The following is a 12,303-nucleotide window of genomic DNA, read 5'->3' as shown; positions in this document are numbered from 1 at the left end:
GGCCTCGGTCCGGTAGAGGGAGCCCACCGGTTGGCCCCACGCGCGGCCACCGCCGCCTCCTCCTGTCCAGTCTTCGGTCTCTACCCTAGCCCCGCGGACGCAGCCGACAAGGCCAGGCTCCGCGCTCGGCCTCCTGCCTCCTCCAGGTCCTTGGCCTGGCCCCGGAGACACAGCGCACCCGCTCGGCCCCTAGCGCAGACACCGCCGCCTCTTGGCGCCAGGTCCTCGGCCTCTCCCAAGTGGACGCAGCCTGGCCCAGAGGGGCCCCAGAGAACTCGGGCGGCTTGAGTAACCCCTGATCGTTGGGAGAGAACCTGGGATTTTTTCCCTTCTTTCTAGCCAAGGCTCATGGAGAGCGCAGTTACTATTCTAATGCAATGACTTAAAATAATTAAGCAACATAAATTATGCATGTTGGGATTAAGGTGCAATGTTTTCCCAAATATAAGCCACGTGCTTCATGAATGATGAACCGAAATAGTTAACATGAAAACCAGTAAGTCAGCTGAGAAGAAATTGTGGATCCACCGCAGTGGAGGAGCGCAGGAAGGCGCCTACAGACTCCCTAGTGCTTTAGTCCAAGGTAGAATTGTGAGGGCCACCAGCAACACATGTAAGGTGTTTGGACCTTACCCACGGCAAGAAACTAAGGAAACCAGAAACTACCAATTACTAGAAAATTTTAAGAAGCCTGAGGCATACGAAAAACTTTATTTTGTTTTTTGCTCTAAGGATTATTTTAACTGTAAGAAAACTTCTGTTCCAAATTACATGTGAAGACATTAAGCGTTGACATTTAAACTAATGCGTCATCTAGAACTCTAGCATTTGAGGACATTAAAGGCATTTTTGTCCTTCTGTACTGTAGGAGAAAATCACGACATTTCACCAGGCTACTCTCAGGAATACTGTGGTTTCATTTTATGGTGCTCAGGTGTTTTAAAATTATACATCAAAACCAAGTGTTCAGCAATGCCAAAAGGGATGAATGAAGCTTTTTTCTTTCTATAGTTGAAAAATTCCTTCAAGCAAGTGCTGACATGTTTCCATCGAAACTACATTTTTTCAGTGGAATGGCAAAAGCAAAGCTGCTTCCTAATCCATTTTGCTCTTTAAAATAATTTTCAAAAATTATCACATATCTAGGTAATACCTAATTTTTTTCTTCATAGTTTTAAATAGTTGTAAAGGATGTAATTTCTGACATTCTGATGACATTTTTAAATTAAACCATTGCATCCTTTATAAAAAATATATCCAATAGAATCTAAGTGTAATAGAAACATAATACCCATTTCTCCATCTAAAAAGTTTCTGAACAAGTCAGACATTAATTCTTTCTCCTTTAATTCATTCCACTTCACCCAAAAAGTTGTATTCTCATATAGTCTATTTTTATGCTTGAAACACACTCTTTTTTGGCAAGTGACCTCTACAAATACAGTCAATCATCATTCAAAGAGTCTGTATTTATGAACTCAGCTACTTGCTAAAAATTATGTGTAACCCAAAAATCAATACTTGAAGCACTCTCAGTCATATATGGACACATGCAGAACAGTGAAAAATTTGGATCACCTTATGTACACGTTCCCAGCTGTGCTTGAATAAGGCCATGCTCTGCCTTTTTTTTTAGTTCTCATTATGTAAACATATGTCCTCTTCTCACTCTACTTAGTGTCACGTTTTTCAAATTTCTATGCTTTCCGATGGTGATTTCTGTTTCAAATGGCCCCCAAACGTAGTGCTGAAATGCTGTCTAATGTCCCTAAGCGCAAGAAGGCTGTGATGTGTCTTAACAGAGAAAATACATGTGTTAGATAAGCTTCGTTCGGGCATGAGTTATAGTGCTGTTGGCCATGAGTTCAATGTTAATGAATCAACAATACAGTGCATTCACATCTGTACATGAGGCTGCTCCAGAAAGTGCTAAAGTAACATCTATAGCGTGTGATGAAGCTATGGAAAAGATGGAAAAGCAGCTAAAATTGTGGATTCATGAGACGACAACCAATAAAAAAAGTCATATATGGACTTTTGTAGTGTAGTGAGCAGTATTGTTGTGAGGCTGAAAGCCAAAGAAATTTACAGCCATGTTACCCAAGGTCAGGAAAATATTAAACCCTTCTCAGCTAGTGCAGGCTAGCTGGCACGTTTCAAAAGGCGGTACAGCATGAAATCAAATTTTAAACTTGCAGGCAAGGCAGGTTCTGCCATAAGGAGGCTGTGGAAGAATTTTTAAAATGTCTGCTAAGTGTTATACGTGAAAAGGGTTAAAGGGTTATGGTAAAGAGCAGGTTTTCAATGCTGATGAGACTGCTTGTTTTATAAGAATGCTGGCAAATGAACCTATGTAATGTAAATGGTCACGCAAGCCCCTGACTTTAAAGCATTCAACCTTGCTATTGTGCACCAATGCCAAGGGCGACTTTAAGTGCAAACCTCTGATGGTGTACAGAGCCCGAAACCCATGAGCCCTTAAAGGGAAAATTCTGAACTGCATGCCAGTCCATTGGAGGTAGAACAGAAAAGCATGGCTGGTATCTGAAATATTCTGGGATTGGTTCCACCACTGCTTCATTCCAGAAGTTGAACGGTATCTCTAGGGCAAAAACCTTGCTTTCTGGGTCTTATTAATTTTGGATAATGCCCCAGTTCATTGCACGATGAACTTGAAAATGCTCACCCCAACAAAGAAGTTCTTTTCATGCCCCCAATACTACATCTCTCGTCCAGCCCCTCAGGGCATAATACAAACTTTCAAGGCACACTACACGAGGGAACTTCATTGTAAAGCTTGTGAGGCTCTTGACGCCAACAAGGAAGCCACCATGATAGACTACTGGAAATCACTCACTCTACGCAGCATTATTGATTATGTTGGCACAGCGTGGGACAGCATCAAGCAGGCTACTATCAATAACTGCTGGGAAAACATTTGGCCAGACTCTGTGAAAACTTTTCAAGGCTTTGAAGGTGTTTCAGAAAATATAAAAAACAATGCATATTGCATGGCAAATAAGTGGCGAAGGTTTCAATGACATGAAGGAAGAAGATGTGGAGGAAATTTTGTCAGAGAAGGCAGTAGAACCCACAAACAAAAACCTGGATGAGATGGAAAAACATGGGAGCATAGTCAGGGATGAAAGTCACCCTAAGACTCCAAGAATTGTCCCTCTCACAGCAGCCAAAATATCAGAATAGAATTCTGCCTTGGAAAAAATTTTCGATGACATGGAAGAATGTGACCCTGTACTTGAACGTGGCCTCACATTTAAGCACCTCACTTCCACTGCATTTATCCCTTATTCTGAGATGCTTAAAGATTTGAGGCGAAAAGCCAGGCAGACAAGGCTGAACCAATTTTTCTAGCCAGTTTGAGAGACAGTTGCCAACACCATCAACAAGTTGCAAAAGACAAACTCCTAAGGTAGCTCTGCCAGATCACAATGTGCTGCCCTTACTGACATCTTCCTCTTGTGCAGGGTGAGTTCCACCAGCCTCTTTTGATTTTCATGGGGCAAGCTAAGGTTGATAGGGTAAACCACAGTGCACTCAATGACCATCACACATCCTGCAGCTCCATTACAGTAAGACTTTAGTTAATGTGTATAAAACTTTAAATGCTTAATCTTCACTTAATGCTTTTTTCAGGACTTTATGTATTTGTTATTACTGTGCTATACAGTATAAAGCATGTTCACAGTATTCCGTGTTATGTGAGTACTGTATATGTGTATTGTGTGCATGTGTGTACTTATGACTGAGAATTAAACTAGTACAGTCATAGGAGTACATAATGCTGTAACTGAAACACTGTTTATTATAAAGAAATACTGCATATGATTACTTGTAAGAAATTTATATTAAATAAGCTATATTCAAACAAAATACACATAAAACAAGGTTATGTATTGATTGGTTGGCAAAATGTTCTGGCCAGAGTCTTCGTGGATCCTAACGCTATATTTCTCCTCAGAGCAGTGTTGCATTTGTCAGTAATTCAATGATCAAGGTAACTTTCTAGAACATAACTACCATAAATAATGATAATTGACTCTACATTTAAGAGTATTAAGCCATAAGAATCTAATTGCTATGATTTTTTTCTGAACTGAGTTAACACAACTATTATGAGTACACAAATGATGAAAACAATATGTTACCATTTTTATAAATTATTACATATAAAAAGCAAAGTTTTATCTGGAAGTGTATTTCTTTTTCTTTTCTTTTTTTTTTTTTCAGAGATAGTGGTCTCACTATGTTGCCCAGGCTGGTCTTGAACTCCTGGGCTCAAGCAATCTGCCCGCCTCAGACTCCCAAAGTGCTGGGATTACAGGCGTGAGCCATCGCACCTGGCCAGAAATGGTTTTTTTAATGAAATGTATAGGGCTTTTTTTTTAGTTTGTTAATTTACCCCTGAATGACTGTCACTTTTTGCTAGAGTGAGGTATGGTCTAGCATCGCTTGTTTTCCTATCTTGGAGGATTTTTATGCAAACCCTGAAAAACTTTGTTCACAAAAATAAATACTTGAAAATGCAAGGAGATTTGTCATGATATATCTTAACTCTTTGAAGTCTTCTGAGTTACATAGACAAAGTCCAGATATGGTCTCTCATAAGTTAAAAATATTTTGAATCATTTATTAACAACTTGATTAGGTCTCCTTTGATTTCTGTGAAAGCTAAGAAGTGGAAACCCCTGAGTAGCAAAATTTCAGTTGTTAAAGTCATTGACTTCTTAATACCATCAATATTTCTCATTGTCTCTTTGTTACATGGCCTGGAATTTTTCCATCTTGCAGCAGTGCACCTCAGGAAGATGACAGGTGCAAAGTCTGCCTTTCTGTATGAATTGGGAGAATGGCCATCGTGAGAGAGGAGATGGGACGGCCCAGCCAGCTTCATGTCTTCCATGGCTTGGCACCTTCTAAGGCTAGTCAGTTTTAGGTGACTGTGTATGTAAGTTGAGGGTCTGGAAGTGGATTTCCTTAAAACCATCCTGTGCCTGCATATCCCTTGAAAAATATTTCTGTACATGTACATGGGTACCTGTAGCAAGCTAGGTCAAAGAACACTGTACCTAAAACATACTTGTTTGGAAAACTGTAATGTCAAAGAGTCAAAACTTTATAGTAAGTAGTGCCTGGCTGTGTAACAAATATGTTGTGTCACACTGGACAAGTCACTTGACCCCTTGGGTCTATGCCCTTGTCCCTGATTTAAGGCTAACACATCTTTTTGCACAGAGTGGCTGGGAGGATGAAATGGGTAATAAATTAATCCAGCAATATTGGGCTTAGACTCCACGGCAGATGATGGCATAAGCATGGTGAATGCAAAGAGTGAGACGCACAGAAGCTTGCACACAGCATGGCGAGTGTGGCCACGGAGATGTAGACTCAGCACTACAGAAGCATGGCAGAGGGAAGCCTAAATTCTGCAGAGATAGGGCAGGGCTAGAGGCTTAACCAGCAGAAAAGGTGACCTCTGAGTTGGGCCTGGAAGGGTGAAGAGGCAAATGGAACTGCATCTCAAAGGTGTGCCATTTTGGCAGTCCAGGGTGTTCTCAAGGATGGCGAGTAAAAAAGGGCAGCTGAGATCATGGGTGAAGCTGTGGTGGAAAAACATGTTTGGAATATTGTGATACAAACAAGATGGCTGAAAGTCCCTTTAATATTTCGCTGAAGAAGCTATACAAACGAATGGTCAGTGAGCACATGAAAAACAGTTCAACCTCTTTAGTCATTAGGGAAATGCAAATTAAAACCACAGGTAACACTGCACCCCACCAGAATGGATCAAATGGAAAGGGCTGACAATATATCAAGTGTTGGCAAGGATGTAAAGTAACTGGAATTCCCAGACACAACTAATGGGAGTGTAAATGGTATGCTTAGAAAACTGGCAGTTTCTTGCAAAGTTAAATATACATCTACCCTAAGACCGGCAATTCCTTTCCTAGGCATTTACCCAAGAGAGATGAAAGCATAGGTCCACTGAAAGCCATGTACAACAATGTTGATAGCTTTATTTATAATCAGCAAAGCCTTCACAATTCAAAGGGGTGGGGAAGTCTCCTTTTTCATGTAGTCTCCAGAAATATTCAGAAAACTCAGGCCTCAAATGACCAACAATTCTGCCCAGTTCACTTTTCAGAAATCCTGTGCCAAATTCTCCGTGGTAATAAACTCCAGGCTTTTCCATCAAGAACTCTAACCAGGCAGAGACATAGTCCCAGAATCATTACAATTTTCCTTCAAAGTATGCCTTTTGTACTTAATATTTGATAAGCAGTGTGTGTGGTATGAAAATTTGCTACAAATTAATCACAAAGCAACATTAAGGTCAGACTTCAGAAGCATCCACAGCTATCCAGTTTTCATGTCAAGTCCTTACCAACTACTCCAGGGCAGGAACAATCATCTCCACCCTCAACCAAAGCAGAGAGCCGACTAAGACAGCTGCCACCTCTCAGAATTTAAAGACTCTCAAACTTTGAAAGAGTTTGAGTAAAAAAACCACTACAGAAGGAAGAACAAGCAGTATCAGCAAGGCAAATAATTAAACAGGTTCAATGTTATCTCAACAATTAAGATCAACAGTAGAAAATAGTCACATCTGAGAAGTATTTATCTCCCCAGGGAGATTTTGATTCTGCATAGATCTGAAGTACAGCCCAGGAGCCTAGCATCAGTGTGCACATGTGTGTGTATGTTTAAAGTCTTCATCTGATTCTGATTTTCAGCCAGGTTTGGGAACCACTGGTATGGTATAACTCAGTGTTTCTTTTTTTTTTTTTTTTATTCATTTATTTATTTTTAATTATACTTTAAGTTTTAGGGTACATGTGCACATTGTGCAGGTTAGTTACATATGTATACATGTGCCATGCTGGTGCGCTGCACCCACTAACTCGTCATCTAGCATTAGGTATATCTCCCAATGCTATCCCTCCCCCCTCCCCCCTCCCCACCACAGTCCCCAGAGTGTGATATTCCCCTTCCTGTGTCCATGTGATCTCATTGTTCAATTCCCATCTATGAGTGAGAATATGCGGTGTTTGGTTTTTTGTTCTTGCGATAGTTTACTGAGAATGATGGTTTCCAGTTTCATCCATGTCCCTACAAAGGACATGAACTCATCATTTTTTATGGCTGCATAGTATTCCATGGTGTATATGTGCCACATTTCCAAAACTACACAGCCTGTGGATTTCACCAACCTGCACCAACCTCTGAGGACTGCATCAACCAGGCTTCCCTGCTCTCTGGCTTCTGGTGGGGTTGAGCCAATAGGAGGCCCTGGCAGGAAGCAGGGGCCTAGAGCAGTAGATGCTGGAGCTGGCTCACAGTGGGCTGTATGGGTGTCACCCCATCACACTGGTGCCTTTAAAGCCCTGGTGTAAGTACCTACGGCACAGAAATCAGCAAACAGTACACGCCAGGGCCACCCCTCCCAGACAGCCAGGTGTTTAACATTTACCAACACACCACTCGCGGAAGACCATGGCTCCTGTCAGGCAGCCTCTCCTGTAACTACAGCTCTCACTGGCTGGAGAAACCCTCCTTCCCTTGACCTTTCCCTTCGGGGTCAGGGAGAGTTAATGACTTTTCTGTCATTAACCCATCTCTTCTAGGTTGTCCTTCTTCCTGCCCTCACTTCATAAATCGTCTCATAAACCACCTCTGTTCAGTGTGCCATCTATCTGTTTTCTGCCTGGCCCTAACCTGGAGAGCTTCCTGGCGGCATCTAAAATTAGAACACAATGTAATGGCAAACGATTGGAAACAATCTAGAGGACAGATTAAATGAATTCTAATGCTTCCACAAACAGACTATCACCACTACCATACAGCCTTTAAAAAAGGGGCAGCTCTATATCCGGATATGTCACAATCTCCAAGTTATGTTTGGTGCGGTAGGGAACGTGGGGAACACCGTGGATAATATCTACCTTTTGTGTTTTTTAAAAAAAAAAGCAAGAAGAAAATGTATGTAGGTGTTTAGAAATGCATGGAGCTGTCTCTGCAAGCATATGCCACTTAACAAGAGTTCCCTATGGGGAAACAGAATTGGGCATGGAGGACAAGGGAACAAGGGAAATTTGCTTTTCTCTCTCTACTTATTGTACCCTTTGAATGTTGTCCCATGTGCAAGTATTATTAAATACATTAGAGAAGAAGATGATGACCACTCCCAATCTGTTATTCTTCCCCTCAGGCCAACGTGACTCCCCCGTCACAAAACAGTCCTCAAGACAGCTGGGCTGCCAGTGTGCTGGGGTCTTCATAGGGCAGATCTCCACCATGTCATGCAGAGATGCAGTGGTAGGTTTGAAATCCTAAGTTCACCTTCTAGAAGTCCACTTAGCATTCAATGGTTCATCTAATTTTTAATTACATAGTAGTCACTGCTTTATTCTAATTAAATTGCAGCTGTCTTCTGATCAGGAATTATGCTCTTCCACGGCACTCTGGCTCATTCCACAGTCAATAATGTTAAATGGAGTGAAAATGTAGGTCAGTGGAGCTAACTTGGAAGTCTCCAGGACAACTCTTCCTCCAAATCCATTGGAAAACATGAAGCAACAGGCAGAAATGCCAAGGATTTGACTGCTAAATACCAGATAAGTAAGCTGCTCCCCCAAAAAGTCTTTAGCATACTAAGCAAGTCGTTTACTGGAAGAAATTTAAACCTTTTTTAAAGCATGTTTCTCTTTTGCATTCCTTCTTCAAGAAATCCCAAAGCCCAACTCTAAATGAAATGCTGCAGCCATCTGGGAACAAACAAATTGTTTTCCATGAGTATGGAACTGGCCAGATTATGAAGGGTAGTAATAGATACAAGTGTACCAAACCTCCAGTTCCCAACCTAAATTCAGATATGCCAGAGACATGAAATGTCAAAGAGAGACCAACAAGACTACAGTGCTTCAACTGACTCATGCATCCCCTGAGGCTTGGTTCTCACAAACTCTAAAAGCAGTTTAAAATCCCTCAGAGTTGGTGGCAACAGTCCCAAATTCATAGCAATGCCAAAAATGGATAACAAAATATTTAAAGATAAAACTTCATCAGATAACCCAGAATACATTTCACCATTGAGTCGTATTTTGTTCTCCCAGTATTGTTAGATGAAAACGTAGCAGTTGTATCTTAATTGTTGAATGAGAGTGAGCTGGGAAACAGCACTTGCCCTGCCACCCCTCAAGGTTAGGCTGCAGCGATGCAGATCCCCAGGAAGCAAGTGCAGCTGGGGTGGGCACCGTTGAGGTCTCACCACTTCCATCGGCAGCCGCCATTCCATGTGCCCTTGAAGAATCTGGGTACAAGAAAACTGAGAGCAGTACAGATTCATAAGACAACTCAAGTTGAGTCTTGTGGTCGAAGATTGTTCTTTCACCTGTTCACGTGGAATAATTGTCTTTTTTCTTTCACCTTCATGCTTGTGACCTAATGGAAACAGACTGTAAATGATGGCATGGCATTCTGTGAATCAGAGCTGCCCATCACTTTCTTGTTAAGCTCCCTTGCTCTATTGTTTCCCACCCTTTGGCATGTTCCCTCTCCCACTGAGTGCACTTCAGCATGGCTGGTGATTATTTTCTTATTGCCCATTGTTAAAGACACCTATGGAGAAGGCTGTGGCCTCTGACGGAAATGTGCTAGTGAATCCAAGGTGGGGACTGGCTGTGTAGTCATTGTCTGGGTGAGTTTCGAAATGAGGGGCAGGGTCATGTCCACCCTCAGCACAAGCAGTCTGTTCTCTGCCGGGATGCTGCCTCCTGTATCTACTCTGCCTCACCAATAACCCAATGTCCTATTCTTGACCAAGGCACCTCGGTGAGAATGGCAGCTCCTGTCCCTGCAGTCCCGAGTGCTACTCCACTGTTCATACTGGTGTTCTCAGACGTCTAGGGTTTTTTATGGCGGCCCTGCGTTTGTTTGCCTCCACTACTCAGATTTGCTTCTGAAGTGTCCTCCTGCCATCCAGCTCCACACACAGTGAAGTCAGGGGGCAAGAGTGGGAGTTCCGCAGTCGTGCACTGTTTTGTTCCTGGCCTTTCCCACTCAAGAGTCTTTGGTTCAAAGCTGTGTTTAATGCAAGTTCAAGTCTCAGAGCCACCTAAGAGAAGACTGAACCTGGCCACCTAGGAAGAAACTGTTTTCATCCACATGTTAACTTGTGGGGGATTTGAAGGCATGCAAAGAGGCAGGCTCATTTTGGAGAGAAGATGGTGAAGCAGGAGGGAGCCATTCACCCAGAGGAAGAAAGTGAAATAAGGGGACTGGAAACAGCTGAGGACACCCACAGTTAAGCACATCTCTCTATAAATAGCAGTTGGGCCTGCCCTAGAGACAGAGGTGAGAGGATAGGAAGACAGGGCAGGAAGCATTGGCCAAGGACACTTGTGGGCTATAAAAGCCTCTTGCATGAAAGACGGGCCAGTTGGGATTTTCATATTATCTGTGAGTAATAAAAAGGTTGACAGAAAGATCATTATTACCCAAAACTCAAGTATCAGCAGGGTGGGCTGAAATAAATAGGGCCATAGCTGTGAATAAGATGTGTGGCAATCTGTATTTGGGAAATGCATTTTTTAAAAACCACTTAGAAACACTGATCTTCATTACTTAAAGATAAGGCTGCTAATGTATACACAAGAATTCCATTTGGTTCATATTACTATCATTATTTATAATTTGCCTGTAATGTCACTCCTCCACTCAAAACGATTAAAACCTCCCCATTTCACTCAGGAAAAGCTGAAGTCCTTGAGAGAACAAGAAGACAAGCCACCGACAGGGAGGAGATATTTGCAAAACACATCTAATCAATAACTTGTATTCTGAATATACAAAGAACTCTTAAAACTCATTAAGAAAACAACTTAGTCTTTAAAATGGGCAAAAGATCTGAAAAAAACACCAACAAAGATACACAGATGGTAAATAAGCGCATGAAAAAATATCCAACATCATATATTATAAAGGAAATGTAAATTAAAACAACAAGAGGCCACTGCATACCTATTAGAATGGCCAAAATCCACAAAACTGTCAACACCAAATGCTGGCAAGAATGTGGAGCAGTGGAACTCGCATTCATTGCTGGTGGGAATGCAAAATGGTGCAGCCACTAGAAGGCAGTTGGGCAGTCTCCTACAAAGCTAAATGTAGGCTTACCGTATGATCCAGCAATTGTGCTCCTTGGTATTATATTTACCCACATGGGGCTGAAAACGTATGTCCACACAAAAACCTGCACACATTTGTTTATAGCAACTTTCTTCACAATTACCAACACTTGGAAGCAACCAGGATGTACTTCAATAGGTGAATGGAGAAAAAACGGTGGTACATCATACAATGGGATTACTCAGTGATAGAAAGAAATGGGCTATCAATCCATTAAAAAAAATATGGAGGAACCTTAAATGCATATTGCTAAGTGAAAGAAGCCGATCAGAAAGGCTACAGAATGTGTTGTTCTAACTATATGACATTCTGGAAAAGATAAAACTTTTGGAGCTTCCAGGCAGCTGAATACGTAGAGGTTCCTGGAGGGGGCACACCCAGGGAGGGCATGGAAGCTGTGCGACACTTCCCCCATAGCTCGCACTACATGTCTCTTCATCTGTAGCCTTTGCAATATTCTTATAATAAACCAGTAAATGTAATTTAAAAAAAAAAAACCATGGGGACGGTAAAAAGATCAACAGTTGCCAGGGGTTGAGGTGAGGGAAGGATGACTAGGCGGAGTAAAGAGGAATTCAGGGCAGTGAAACTACTCTGCATGATATTATACAGTGGCTACATGTCATTATACACTTGTGAAAACCCACAGAACATACAACACACAGTGAACCCTAACGGAAACTGTGACCTTTAGTTAACAATAAAGTATCAGTATCAGCTTATCAATTGTAACAGGTGCATCATACTAATGTAGGGTGTTAATAATGGGGGAAAGTGGGTGGGCTGAAAGAAGGGAGTGTATAGGAACTCAGTACTTTTTGCTCAGTTCTTCTGGAAACCTAAAACTGCTCTAAAAAATAAGGTCCAGGCTGGGTGTGGAAGTTCATGCCTAGACCTTATATGTAATCCCAACATTTTGGGAGGCCAAAGCAGGAGAATCACTTGAAACCAGGAGTTCAAGATCAGCCGGGGCAACATAGCAAGACCCTGTCTTTACAAAAACATTAAAAATTAGCTGGGCATGGTGACGTATGCTGTAGTCCTAGCTACTCTGGAGGTTCACTGGAGCCCAGGAGTTCAAGGCTACCTTGAGCTGTG

At 41.9% G+C, this 12,303-nt stretch overlaps 1 protein-coding gene across 9 annotated transcripts in view; it reads right to left on the bottom strand.

Moving 5' to 3' along the window:
- The window catches only part of ARHGEF7 (Rho guanine nucleotide exchange factor 7), a 190,168-nt gene that overhangs the window by 151,640 nt on the left and 26,225 nt on the right, over positions 1 to 12,303 (bottom strand). The gene's annotated exons all lie outside the window — the stretch shown is intronic.

The sequence above is a fragment of the Pan paniscus genome, chromosome 14 (genome assembly GCF_029289425.2).
Source record: "Pan paniscus chromosome 14, NHGRI_mPanPan1-v2.0_pri, whole genome shotgun sequence".
NCBI lineage: Eukaryota > Metazoa > Chordata > Mammalia > Primates > Hominidae > Pan > Pan paniscus.
Note: the sequence above shows the minus strand (reverse complement) of the source record. Positions and strands in the feature narration are given on the sequence as shown.